This window comes from Ixodes scapularis, unplaced genomic scaffold (genome assembly GCF_016920785.2).
Source record: "Ixodes scapularis isolate PalLabHiFi unplaced genomic scaffold, ASM1692078v2 PGA_scaffold3__209_contigs__length_174095766, whole genome shotgun sequence".
Taxonomy (NCBI): Eukaryota; Metazoa; Arthropoda; class Arachnida; order Ixodida; family Ixodidae; genus Ixodes; species Ixodes scapularis.
The window spans coordinates 127726207-127740773 of NW_024609868.1; the positions used below are offsets into that span (position 1 = coordinate 127726207).

The following is a 14567-nucleotide window of genomic DNA, read 5'->3' on the forward strand; positions in this document are numbered from 1 at the left end:
TATTATTGTTATTATTATAAGCACGAACAATTTCATAGTTTGAAAATCTACCAACATCCGCACGCAGCTGAGACTATCATACCATACTACGAACGTTGAAATCATTCAAATATTAGGCACAAGTTGAACAAACTGCTTTTATTACAAATCCCAATTGAATCTTTTTTTTAAAAATAAGTGTAAATTTAAAAGAAAAAAAAAAGACACGCATTTGGCGCTCTTTTTTGGCATTGCTGTTTGGTTCCGGTTTGTTTGACAGGTAACGCACGCTGTAAGCAGCTATGCCTTTTCATCGTCTGCGCTGGGCAGAGGCGGCTGGGCTGCATCACTGACATTGCGGGCTCTGCTCATAACTTCATTGATCCAGGGAACGTATCTGGCCACATTAGTGTAGACGCCTGGTTTCCTTCCGCTGCACTTGCGGTCGCCCCAACTGACGACTCCCACTTGGGTCCACACGGTCTCGTCGTCGACGACGCCCTGCATTAGGGGGCCCCCGCTGTCTCCTTTACAGGCGTCTCCCTTGGCTGAAACAGAGAAGAGAGTGTCAGCCTCAATCCGCAAAAAAAGCGGGAACTTACGTGGTATCTACTGTGGGAGTCGCTTGATCCCTTTCCCCTAGCAGGCCGTAAGCGCGAAACACATGTACGACGAAACCGTCCGATCCGACGTCCGACCGCGCAATACGACGGTCGGAGGCGAGGGTTTTCAACGCTCTCCGATGCTACGAAAGCCCTCTCCCCCCAAGGTCATTCCGGCAGTCCGCACGTCGGATCGGAAGGTTTCGTCGTACATGTGTTTCCCGCTGTAGGCCTCATACGCGACAGCGGAAGTCGCCTGACTTCTAGACGGAGCGCACCGTATAGTGATAAGGGCTGCCCAGACACAACAGAGCAGATAGCGTGTTTCCTCGCAGCAGATGAAGTGTTTTCTAAAATCACGGCACTTGCCGTACTCCGGCATGCTTTCGTTAAGTTCTTTTTTTTCGCAGGGGGGAGGTTGGGGGGGGGGGGGACCCTCCCATTGTTTTCCTCTTTGGAGAGAAGATTAAAGCGTGCTCATCACGTTGGTGCAGAAAGCCATTCACACGCTCTCCTCTCCGTCATGAAGGCATCTGCCTTTGTTATTGGTCCCAATCTCCCAAAAACAAAAAAACAAGGAAGAAACGACAACAAGGAGGCGAAGAGAAAAACCGTGCTGTTTGCGCGGTTGGTGTCCAAACTAAAAACGAACGTGCGCAAAACAACTTTCGCGGAATATGCCGTGAGATAGAAAACACGGAGGATGCTATGTACTGTTTGGACACCCTGCAGAAAAAAGATCGCCGTTTCACTGGCCCCATCCCAATCTATTAAAGGGGCACTGACAGAATATTTATGCTCGCCGAGGTTTTTAGTTGCACGCAACATATGAGAGCCCAACCACTCATAACCGAATTTGTGGTTCGAAATTCGGTTTCTTTCCGCCCGAAAACCGCCGATCGAGAACTGGCCGATTTGAGTCGCGCTCACCCTCTTTTCCGTGGTCACGGGCCGTTTTCTAAGGTTTCGACGCGACCACCAAATTTAATCAAAGTCGTGGGTCATTGAAGGCACACAGCCCATACTAAAAATTAAAAAAAATGTGAAACCCATTTTTTGTGGCTTGCAAAAAGCTGCAAATACGTTGATTAAAAAAAAAGGGTTGCACAGACAACCAGAAGCATTCTGTGCGTTCATTGCATAATTCTCAACATGGCGTCGTTTCGCGTTTCGTGGGACTCGCGGGTGGCAGCGGACGACCGGGCGTGGGGCCTCTACTTCAGAACTGTTCTTCACGGTACTGGCGAATTCTGTCTTCTTCGAAAGAGAAATTTTGGACCGATCAAAGGAATTGATATTCATCCCGTACGACACGCCCGACCAGCAAGCCGATTGCCAGAAGACGTCGCCGAGCCGTTGTCCTTTCTAGTGGCTGAAGACATCGCTCGCTCAAACGTGAAGCACGAAGTGCGTACTTCGAGTTGAATACGCACGCGTACGGTTTCTTTACTTGGTGCGAATGTGGCCAATGAGTGATGCTGCCCGATTTCAAGCCGGGAGTGCATGTAATGGAGGGAAATCGGCAGCAAACTTTCCGACATACAGTCGATCGGATGCATTACTACGAACGAAAGAGTTCCTTCAGTAGCTCATGCAATAAAGAAGAAAAAAATCCTTCAGTAGCTTAATGGAAAAACGTCCGCTTCACACGCAGCAGACACGGGTTCGATCCCTAGTGTGGGCGTACCTTCTTTTTTTTAAAACATTTTGCGATGTTTAAATTTTCTTTTTTACTTTACAATTATCACTGAAAAAAACAACAATTGTTGTGTACGATACGATACGATACGATACGATACGATACGATACGATACGATACGATACGATACGATACGATACGATACGATACGATACGATACGATACGATACGATACGATACGATACGATACGATACGATCCTGATTTCTTTAAGTCTGTTATCCAGACATTTTACGATAACTCTGGCAGATTGCTAACTCTATGACGCCTGTTGAAATCGGTCGCCTCCTTAACATTTGAAAATTAAAACAGCGCAAGGGATTAGGGACCACATGAAGAAAGACGTACACTGAGCGCTGACTCACAAGTAAATTATAAAGACCGATACAGCGTCATATGTATTAGCACTGTCAAGAGCAAAAAGAGAAAAAAAGGAACAGAAGATCAGCCTAAAAAAAACACATCCCATTAAAAAACGCCAAGAAGTCGCAAAAGGTAAGGCGCACAACACAAGCACAGCATGGTACAAGAAAAGCAATCTTTTTTTTTTTTTTTTTTGAGAGAGAGAGAGCGATTAAAGGACGGCTGACACAGACATCAACTAACATTGCAATATCTAAGGCATCAAGAATTTCACATGTCAGCTAGTAACGGTGACGTTTTACAGCCTCACATCTTTGAAACTCAAGCACGCAATGACTGTCACGGCAATGAATGCTAGGGTGACCAGATATCACCGAGGACGCATTGTAAGCATATTCTCTTAGACTGTCATAAAGACCGCGGCCTGTTTGGCGCAAGTAACGCTTGCCGCGGGACAAACAGAGTGAATAAATAACCTTTCAACAAAAGTGACGAAATGTTCAGAGCATGTCATCTTGCACAAACTAGCATCTCTAACAGGGGGATTGACGGCTCTGTGTGGAGTAGCCGGCCATGCCTTCGCGGCAGCCAACATCTCCAATTTCTTTATTTTTTTTATTTTTTTTTTGTCATTTAATAAAAAAAGAAGGAAGACGGCTCTGCTCAACCGTGACAGTTTGTCAGGAGTGGACAACAACACGTCCGCAACACATCTGCCTGCAATTCTTTTGAGACTGTGGGCCAAACCGAGAATATAGGAAATGCCTCCAAATTTTCCCTTTCAACGTGTTTGTTTTGCAGTTACTTCACGTGCCATAGGCCCAATCTCTTTCTTTTTTTTTTTTTTTTTAGTGGGGACTTGGATACCTTTATCAACAGGTGGGAAGTAAATCCAGCGAATGTGAGGCGTTCACTTTGCTTATATAAGCAAGGTTGAATTTTGTGAAAGCAAGACTTCCACGGAGCATGTGTATAGCAAGTCCTTGGAATCACCCGCTATACAATATTTGAGTGTGGTGACTCAAACTGCAGCCATGCATGTTGCCTTGAGCTGCCGACAGGGCAGAAGATCGCCGTCTGGAGCTGCCGCCGGTTGTTTTAGACAGATATCTGAAGCAGGAAGGTGTTTATTGAGGATTTGGTCAAATTTGCAACCTCCTCGGCAACACATAAGTTGTCTTCACCATTGTGCGGTTTTCTAGAGGGAGTGTCAGCTTAGCATTTGCTTGGCGTTCAGTTTTTCTTTTTAAAATAGAGAGGATAGGTACTCTCGGATGAAGCAGCTCTGGTGGGACCGGTATACCTGAGTCCGAAACTTTCTGCTAAACAGGAGTTCTTCAGGACTGAATCCACAACTCAGTGGTTTGGCACAGTATGACAAAAGTGTTTTATAGGGGTCAGCCGACTTCTTGAACTTCACTTTTGCTATCTTCACGGCAGCTTCTGCTGCGCTGTTACTTTGTGGATATTTGGGGATCGTACGACGTGTCGAAAGCCCCAATTTCTGCTGAATGACACGAAGGCCGATCGAAATTGGGGGCGCTTGTCTGTTACGACTGTTTCCTGCACGCCATGTCTAGCAAAAATAAACTTTGCTTTCATATTGATCGTTTCTTGTTTTTTTTTTTTTTATATATTTAAGGATGACCACTTCAAAGTAGAAGAAAAGATAATCACTGACAAAAAGGCAGTTCTCGCCTTCGAAGGAGAGGAGGTCAATGGCCACTTTTTGCCACGGACGACCTGAAAGCGTACTCGGAATGAGCAGCTGACTTCTGTGCTACTGTAGACAATCTGAACACCAATCTACCCTGTTCGAAATGTTTCTAGTAATGCCAGGCTACCAACACAATTTTTGAGTTCACCTTGAACACTTGACGACGTCCTCGTGCTCATCGTATAGGAACTGTGGTAGAAAGGACCTCATTAATATACGTATGAGGTACCGTGAGATTTTCTTTATAATGCCAGCTTGTAACGTTAGCTTCTCTTTAAACTGTTAATATCGGGCGGCAATCCTGGTGGGGAAGGGGGAAGGGGGGGGGGGGGGGCGGAATCCAACTCGCTCTTGGCCACCCGTCGATAATAAACTGTTTCAAGGCACCCTTGACCGGATCGTTGCTTGAGGTGCCGACAGTGGTTCTAGACGGACGTCTGGGGCAGGTACGCGTTGAATGAGATATTGCTAAAATTCTGGAAGCTCCCCGGCAACACATAAGCTGTCTTCACTCTTGTAGGGGTTGTACAAAGAGAGTGTCAGATACTACGAGGTCTTTTCCCGGGACATGCTCCATCGTGAAGCCGTACCTCATCATTCTGAGACATATTCGCTGAGGCCTGGGTGTAAAGTCGTCCACGGTTTTTCTGGTTAACAATGTTGTCAGAGGATCGTGATCTGCCTAGATGGGAAAAGTTAGCCCCACGAGGTAGTCCTTCATCTCTTCGCCAGCCCAGGCAATCGCAAGTGCTTCCTTTTCAAACTGCGAGTACCCTTCTCCCCTTTGAGTTCATAGTATTGAAATGTAGGCGGCTGCCCGGATCGTTTCATCTTCCTGGAGCTGTACTATCGCGGACTTTATTAGCAATAACAAGGCGGCCGTGGCCGTTCCGTACCCTCGGCGCCACAGTACTTCCGATGTTTGATCCACAGGCTATTGTGGGTGCCTCTTTCGGTGAGGAGATTCCCTGACTCGCGGAAACGAGTCAGCCAAACGTTCAACAAAGGGGACATACGGAACTAAGTACATCAGCACAGCATTTCTCACACGCAAAAAGAACATGAACAGGCTTCTGTCCAATTAATAAACATAATATTTCGAGATATGTATACAATCATCGGCAACAATTATGCTTAGCTCGGTATGTCTGTTGGTTATTTGGCTAACTCGTTTCCACGAGTCACGAAATTTCCGTGCCTGAAGAGGTTCTCACAGAACCCCGTGAAGCAAACATAGGTAACTGCCGTGGCGGCTTCTTTTTTTGCATCTAGCAGTCACTAGGGGAGAGTGTGATCACAACCTGGAAGAGCGATTCCGCCACTCAGGGTAGGTGTTTTGGAGTCCTCCTGCTATGTGGCGCTAGGGTAGGGAACGGCCACGGCTGCCGAGTTTAAGCTAATAGTGTCCGCGACAGTGCGAGCACGACTCTAATGCCGAAGCTGGAGGTATCAGCCGCTAATATTATCGCTTTCATCGGGGAGGAGAATGCCAGGACTGGTCTAGATGTCAGATTCTATCCTACTCTGTAGAAAGCTCGTTATTGACGAGTCTCTAAGACGAATTCTGCATCCCTCTGAAGTAGCTCTTGGAAGGGATCAAGTGCGTCGGCCAGGTTTGGTATGAATCTTGCTATAAAGTTAACCATGCCTAGAAACCTTTTAGAGCAAAGCTCTTAGGCCACGTTTCCGGGATGAGCGTCGTCGCCGTCGCCGTCGGCGTAACCGCGCGTTGCATTATGGGACGTTTCCCACAATGACGCAACACGTGACGTCGCGTGTGACGTTACGAGGGTAAAATTTTCCCGCTAGACTTGGCGAGAAATATAGTGAGAAACGTTTCCAGCTAAATTAAGCGGGGAACTTCTGTCGCAAAATTTAGCGGGAAAATTTACCGCTAAATCTAGCAGACAAATTCTCGGCCAAATATAGCGGGAAAATTTTACCCTCATGACGTCACACGTGACGTGACGTCACGTGAGACGTCACATAAATTCAGCGGGAACACCTTTCCGCTAAATTTAGTGGAAAAATTTTCCCGGTAAATTTTGCAGGAAAAATGTCACGTGATCTCAGCACCAATTCAGTGTCCCCGCTAAATTTACCAAGAAAATTTTTGCTAAATTTAGCTGGAAATTTTGCGAAAATTTCCAGGTAAATGGGAGGGGAGCATGAAATTAGGAGGCGAGGGTGCAGAGGGAAAGGAGGGGCATACCCTTCCTTCCGTACCTTGCCCTCCTCTTGCTCAGGAGCTGCGCTCTAATTCGGCATTACAGAGAATTGTAAACGTGTCATTTTTTTAGCTCTGCGGTGTTCTCTTGAGAAGGCAGGATTAATTAACTGGAGATATTTTCTGTCCGGGCTTACACCTTTGTGATCAGTCAGGTGTCCCAAAAAGAGAAATGTTCTTGAACGAGCAAGCACCTCTTGGCGCCTAGAATGATCCCGTTTTCTTGCAGTCTTGTGAAAACTTTTTGGAGACGAACGTTGTGTTCCCTTCTGTGCTTGCCCAAATAAAGAGCAGTTAGGCCTAGTCCCGTAACAGCGCAGCGTTGTAGCCCAAAAGGCTTGATCACCCTTTGTCAGCTCGGCTCTTCACTTGCGATTGCGACGATAGCGGAATTTTCCCAAAAGTTCTGACCCCATGTTTTGTGATAGATGTGTTTACTCAACTGTGTACACGCGAGATGATGTGATGTATGTAGTTTGCCAAGAAACAGCCCGACGCCCAACTAAAAAAGGAGGACCGAACTCCGTATTCGCTTCGTCGTATTCTGACTGGGATACACAATAGGCAGAATGACCCTTAGTCTTTCAGTGCATCTAGTGGATGGTGCTCTTAGTCTAGGTGGCGCCTAGGGCTGTGTTTTCTATTGAAACGGATTACTTTACACCATTATCTTATTGTGACGCTGGGCGTGCTTCCCTTCATAACCACCCTGATAAAAGCCTTCGCGCTGATTTTTGTCTCTGTCAGCTATAGAGGGAAAGCGCGCTTTCCTGCCAATTCCATTCCACCTCGTTCCGCGCGCTCTTTCTACACCACCCGTTTCTGCTCCTCTTTTTTTTTTCTTTTTTTTTTTGCCCGTTTAGTTTTTTTCCGTTCCGCGCGCTTTCTCACACCTACTTCTTCAGACCCTCTCCTTCCTGCGTGCTGGGTCTGTAGCTCAGTCAGCAGCGTACTCGGCTTCCACGCCGGAGACCGGGGTTCTATCCCTGGCACCGGTTACCGTTTGATGCAAGGTCGTTCAGCGGTTACGGACTGACCGAAGTACATATTTCCTGCTTACGCAGCTTCTGAGGTTTTATGGCCTTACAAAACTACCGTTTTAATAACGAAAACGTTTGAGAACGGTGTCCGATGTTCAAATGAATTCTCGATGCACAAACCCAAAACATTCATAAAAGCCCGTATACATACTGCGCGGCTTTCTTAAATCTGCAGTGCTAGCAAGCGTGATTTTTTGTTTTGTTACATTATTTTGCCCACTAAGGCATTTTGCAGCGGTCGCTAATATAAAGGTTGGGTTTCGCATGGCTCTAGAAGCACTCCAATTCTCTTCTACCCGTGAAAAATATATTTAATAAGGTGCTCAAGATTGGTCACTATTTCAAGGCAACTTTTTACTTAATCAATATAGTGTTCAAGATACGAAATCTATACAATTTGTATAAATTGACTAGAGCTCGTTATTGTCTTCGCTCAGTTAGCTTGTCGAAGAACATCAAATGCCAAAAGGGCGACATCTCTTGGGCGCCATTTTAATAAAGGTACTCGATACAATAAATCCCAGTGGCTATATTTGCCCGGAAAATAATGTTATATTCATATTTGTAAAAAAACGCACTCGGACTTTATGTGGATACCTCGAAATAATCATATGGGGCAGAACGTCACTCACCTTCAGCATACTTTGCGCACATCATGGAGTCGTCATATGTAAAGTTTTCGAACTCCTTCCGGCAAGTTTCCTGCGTCTGAATGCGTAACTTGAGTTGTTTCAGCCGCTCAACTGGACTTTTTTGCTGCTCAATGCCCCAGCCGATCACAAAAGCGGTCTGGTTCACAACGTAGAAGGGCAGCCGCTGCGACAGGCGGTCTATAAAAATTCAGAGGGACAATTAATTGAGCTTATGTTACATACAGAGAGTCAATGCTTAAAGGCATTTCGGATCAAACAAGATGGCATCGTCATAATCAATTTTTGAGGTTAAATAACGTTCCCAATAAAAATAACTTCTAAAATATTAAATTATAAATTAATTGCTATGTGAAAAACAAATCGTCTGCTTTTTCTTTTTTTTTGGGGGGGGGGGGGTTGCGGTGACGTCAGAAAGACGCCGAGCTCTGATTGGCTCTGATCGAAGGATAGTGTGTAGACCTCAAAGCAAGTTGCATTGATGTCTACCCACTATCCTTCCAATCAGAGCCTATCACAGCTCGGCGTTTTGACGTCACCACAACCCCCGCAAAAGTAAGCAGACAAACTTGCGCGCCGCATGGCTTAGTTTTTCAGTCTCTGGTGATTCTAAAGTCACCTTGAAGTAAAATCACACTAAATTCAGACACTTCATTATGACCTATAGAATTAAGATGACGAGGACCTCGTCCGGGAACAAGTGTACGAATGTGACTTCTACGCGGATTCGCACGCGTTTGAACAATTGTTCCAGTTTCTCCTCTATAATAAATTTGGCAGTTTTGACATTGAACCAAAGAAACCGCATTTCCCGAATTGCAATTAAACGACACATTTATTTTCAAATTAAAGTTGTTTGCTTTTCTCGATGAGATTCTGCCAACCATAAATCTGAACACAAAACAGAGCTATTATTTTTACATATTACAAAACCTAGACGGACCAGGCTACGTCCAATGCTGTTTCTGGACAATCTACCCGTCCATAAAATCGTGTGACTTTTAAAGGCGATAGGAGGCGCACGTTGAACTATAGCTTTTAATGTTTCATCGATATGTAAAATATTCGTAATTTATAACCAGGTAGATGTCTACCAAAATCTTCTACCAAAAGGTTCACTTTTAAATATTCATGTGGTGTTGAGGATATTAATAATTATTGCCAACTATGACTGATATAGTAAAATGAGTTGCCAGTTGCAATTACCTCTCTTTACTATTGTATTAAACTATAAGCCCGCGGAATGGCACGGCTTATCGATATTGAGTTATTTACTAAATGTGCGGCATATCGACGGTTAATAAACACCTCCCTTAGTGGTCGATCGTTTTTTTTCCAAATGGCTTCTTTTCTGAACATAAACGCCTTAACCTGCTGTATGGTGTACCTTTTTTGTTTTGTATAGAATGGCAACTTTTAGCATGTAAAACCTGACGTCTATCTCTAGGCTTTCTACATAATGCTTTTTTATTATTATCTTCAGTCCTCAGTTTATCATCAAGAAAGCCTAGATGTGTGTCAGAGTACATGTATGTAAATTTAATATGTAGGTTAGAACTGTTCGCACAATTAATAAACTCGAAAAACAAATGTGATTTTCCTTTTTCTAAATTATAAAGATGTCCAAATAACGTTTTAAAAAGTGGTCTGGGTAGAATTCAATTAGGAGACGTTCCTCTTAAGTCGTCATATATATATATATATATATATATATATATATACAGGGTGTTTCAGAGAACGCAGACCAAATCGCTCCTGCGAAAACTACTCATCGCAACCAAAAAGGGTTTGTGGCATTTTGGTCCTCGGCCAGGGGCCTATTTAGAAGAATTATTAAAGTCCGGGTTAATTAAGTTGTTATTTATTTTTGCGTAATTAACTTTTTTAATGTTGTGTTTAAGGGCATGGTTTCAATTAGAAAATTGCTCAGCATCATTAAAATGCACTAAATCAACAAATTGCAGAACGATAGTAGGCACGCAAAGCATTTTACTGTTTTCTGAAAAACCGCACAAATTCGACCGGTTTTTAAGTTTCGGTTTGTTATCGGAGCGCATCTGGGCCCCGGCGGCACCGCGCCCCTTGGAGAGATAGTGCAACCAGCCTCTGCTGCGTCGCGCGATGACTGCGCAGCAATGGTTGGTTGCGCTATCTCTCCACGTTGCGCGGTGCCGCCGAGGCCGAGTTGCGCTCCGATAGCAAACCGAAACTTAAAAACCGGTCGAATTTGCGCGGTTTTTCAGAAAGCCGTAAAATGCGTCGCGTGCCTTCTATCGTTCTGAAATTTGTTGATTTAGTCTTTTTCGATGACGCTGTGCAATTTTCTAATTTAAACAACGCTCTTAAACACAATATTAAAAATATAATTACGCAAAATCAATTAACAACTTAACTAACCCGGACTTTAATGATTTTCCTAAATGGGCCCCTGGACCAGGACCAAACCACCACAAGCCTCTTTTGTTGTGATGAGTAGTTTTCGCAGGAGCGATTTCGTCTGCGTTCTCTGAAACACCCTATATATATATATATATATATAATGAAAAAGGGAGATCGTATTGCTGTGCTATAAATCTGTGATTAGTGGGTATTTATAAATGTGAATTATTAGGTTTTATACTGAAATGCATGAAAATATTTAGCGTATTCTTACTAAAGGCCGGTTCAATGTATCGACGCTATCCAGAGCAACTCGTATTCCTTCATAATGTGCTACATTGGTGTATATTGACACTACGCCCATTTTTACTTGTAATACTTTGACATATAGTCTATTTGTATATAATGAATTAATTTTTCTTTAATTGAAAGAGTATTTTATGTGTTACTTGGCCTTAGCTGCAGTACCTCTATATTCTTTTTTTTTTTTACCTATTTTAGAAATAGTGGGTCTACCTCGGTGATTTGGCTTGAGTACTTTCATTAGTATATAAAAATCTCCGTGTCTTAGATTTTCTTGTTGAAAAACTTTAAAGCTCTCCGTGTCCGTTTGTTTCTTTTTTATAGACGTTTTAGTTCTTACTTAATATTCACCTCTAAATTACGTCTGAGATCATTATTTAGCTTCCTATATTATTTAGTCCTATTCAGTTGTTTAGCTGTTTCCGTAAAGAAGGAGAGTGTTAAATATCTCCTACAAGAAAATGCTAGACCCGGACATTTTTATATGCTAACGGAAGTGCACAATCAAAATCACCCTGGTAGACATATTATTCCTGGAGTTGGTGCACACACAGAACACATCTCAGGCGTCATTGATGAACAAATTAGGGGTACTAAGCTACAGCACCGTCATACATGAAAGACTCTTCCCATTTTCTTCATTTCATTAATGACACAAATATTTGTTTCTTTTTTAATATATAGCTGGCGACAATGAACGCGGTCTCAATATAAACTAATATACTACATGGTGAAGGAATAGGAGCTGCTATGGTTAGCGTTGAAGACGCTCAATTAGCCGATAGAAAGAATGTGGTAAATATTTTTATGCATTTAACTCCATAACTTAATGATTTCACATTTCTGAGTAACCACTACACGTAGATTTATAACGAATTCGTGGGATCGCGTTTTCAGCAATCATATGCGAACATTTTCATTAGGGTTTTATAGAAGTATCTACTAATTTACACACAAACGATTTTTATAAACATTTTTTCCACAATATACTTATAATTTGATATAACGGTAAGGGCAAAGTTGTCGAATTTATTAATTTCGCAAACTGTTTTAACCCACATATTAAATTTACATAAAAGTACCAGAAAGCGAAATAAACTTTCTTTATGTTTAACTCAGGATAGCAGAAAATAATTAAAGGGTGACATTATAAAGAACACTGATAGACGCCAGTTCTTACGTTGTGAAAGTTGCCGTCCTATACAGAACAAAAAAATGTATACCTTGCAGCCAAAAGTTAAGATTAAAGCGTTTATTTCAAGACGAGGAAGCCTTTAGAAAAAAAGTCAGTACTAGGGTAGGTATTTATTAATAGTGGACATCCCATACATTTAGTACATTACTCAATATCGAAACGCCGTGCTTAGACTAATTGTTTAATATCAATAATAAAGAGAGATGATTATAAGTTATCACTAATTATACCATATCCATCACAGTTCCAAACCTTAATGTCATTCTACGCCATTTGAATATTCTACACATGGACAAAACATTAAAAACCATAGTTCCAAAACGACAGTGTATCGCCTATAAAAATCTACTCAACTTTATGGATACGCTAAGGCAGTCTAGAAACTCTATTGTAAGTTGCACGGTCTCTTATTGGGTGTAAAATGTAATAATAATCTGTGGGATTCGTGTTCAGACTTATTTGTTGCTGACTACATTTTGAGTACAGCAGACAACTCTAATTGTAAAATAAATGACAGGTTTAAATGCAGCTAAAAATCTCGTTAATGGTTCAAGGTAAACAAATGAATATTTATTATGAATGATTTAATTAATCAACCCTATTATCAAAATAATGAGTGTGCCCCTTGAGTGTAACCCCTAGTCCGGGCCTGATTCAATATAAAGGCCAGCGGATACTGGAGCAAGTGAACGAAAATCTATGAATCTATATAAAAGTCACATTCCTACTCTTGTTTCCGGGCCTGACCTCTCCAACATTAAAATAACGATCGCAGGCCTTCACGCCTCCAGCAGTTTTATGCGCCTTAAATTACTCTGTCAAATTATCCAATCGAAATAACCAAGATTTTATCAGGGAAATAATTCGAAAGCTCAGAATTTGATTCACACACTTTCGTTTCGTCAGTCGACAAAACCTGTGACGCAACAGAGTACTACAGCCACTAATTGTGACGTTACGTCTTTCTCGACTCCCCCTCCTTACCAACTTCGAGCGTTCTCCGAAGAGGGAGAGGAGGCAGCGCATAGATGGCGAGAAGGGCGAATGAAGGAGCGCCCGAAGGAGACGGCCTCCTCATCCTGTTGCATCAAGTCTCGTTTAGCGAGTGAGTTGCGATGGGGGAAGTTCTAGAGGCGCTTTATATGCTACATTCTTAAACTCTCGGGGGGCTATTTGATGGACACTTTCACGAAGGGGTCCCGATATCTGTTACAGGGTTTTACAGAGATATTACAGCGATTGTTGTTAGTGGGATACTTCGTGGCTTTGCGCCGTTTACCACGCTCCATAACGAGTCACTTTCGGCACCTTGCCCAAACATTCCGAGGGCCGTTGATCAGAAGATAACAAAAAAGCGAGATACCATGAATGCTCAGAAAAACAGACCCCGCCGGGCAATCTGGCAGTGCACCGGGATAGGTGGCGTGAAGCCGCGACAGGTATTGCGACCTCACGTCAACCACATGACCCATGCCTAACAAAACTACTTTTTTTTATTTACAAGGTGCATTTTCTTTTTATTTATATTGTATCAAGTTAAGTCAGATATTTATTCAGCAGATATTTTTCATGTCCCAAGCATTCTTTTTCCGAGACTTCTTCGCGTAGCGTTTTTATACCGGTGAAAATAATCGAGGTAATTGAGGTTTTTAGCTGGACTGGCGAATTGCCGCCGGGTCCCGAAACATTTCCCGCTTGAACCTAGATCGCCACAGAAGACGCAAACTATTAAGGACAATATTCTATATTGGCAATTTCATTTCAAATCGTACGAAAATAAATGAATCATAATTCAAAAACTTTTAGGAAATATTTACATGCTGGTGAAATTATTCCCTCAGACGAAGCGGGAATGCGTTCTAGTGTAATATTTTTAGTTCTTGAGTAATTGACTTCCAAAGAACCAAAGACGGATCTTCGAATCTCGGTGATCGTCGCAGATGATTTGAAAGGCTCGCCAGGCTCAGATACCTTTCGCACAAGAATAAACTGTTACGTGGCTTTTCAAACTACATTAAAATCGTCACATGTTCATAAAAAGGTGTTATTGTTTTTAAATATTTTTGTGAAACGTCAAGAACCTAACCTCCTTGACAATAATGTGCCCGGTTTAAACGATAATAATATTTGTTACCTTTTGTATCATTGCTTAAAGTATATACAAATTTAAATCTTAAGCAGACACATATTCAGAAAGTATAATATTGTTATAGTCAAATAAACTTATTTAAGAGAAAAACACATTTGAATACAAGAGGAAACAAAAAAAAAATACATATTTCAACATAATCTTTAAGCCATGATCCCCGGTGCTTCGGCACCGGGGATAACAAGAATAAGCTGTTACGTGGCTTTTCAAACTACGTTAATATCGTCACATGTTCATAAAAAGGTGTTATTGTTTTTAAAAATTA

At 42.4% G+C, this 14567-nt stretch overlaps 1 pseudogene; it reads right to left on the reverse strand.

Annotated features, from left to right (window-relative positions):
* Nucleotides 1–279: 279 nt before the first annotated feature.
* Nucleotides 280–14567, reverse strand: part of LOC115309215 — a 144100-nt pseudogene continuing 129812 nt past the window's right edge.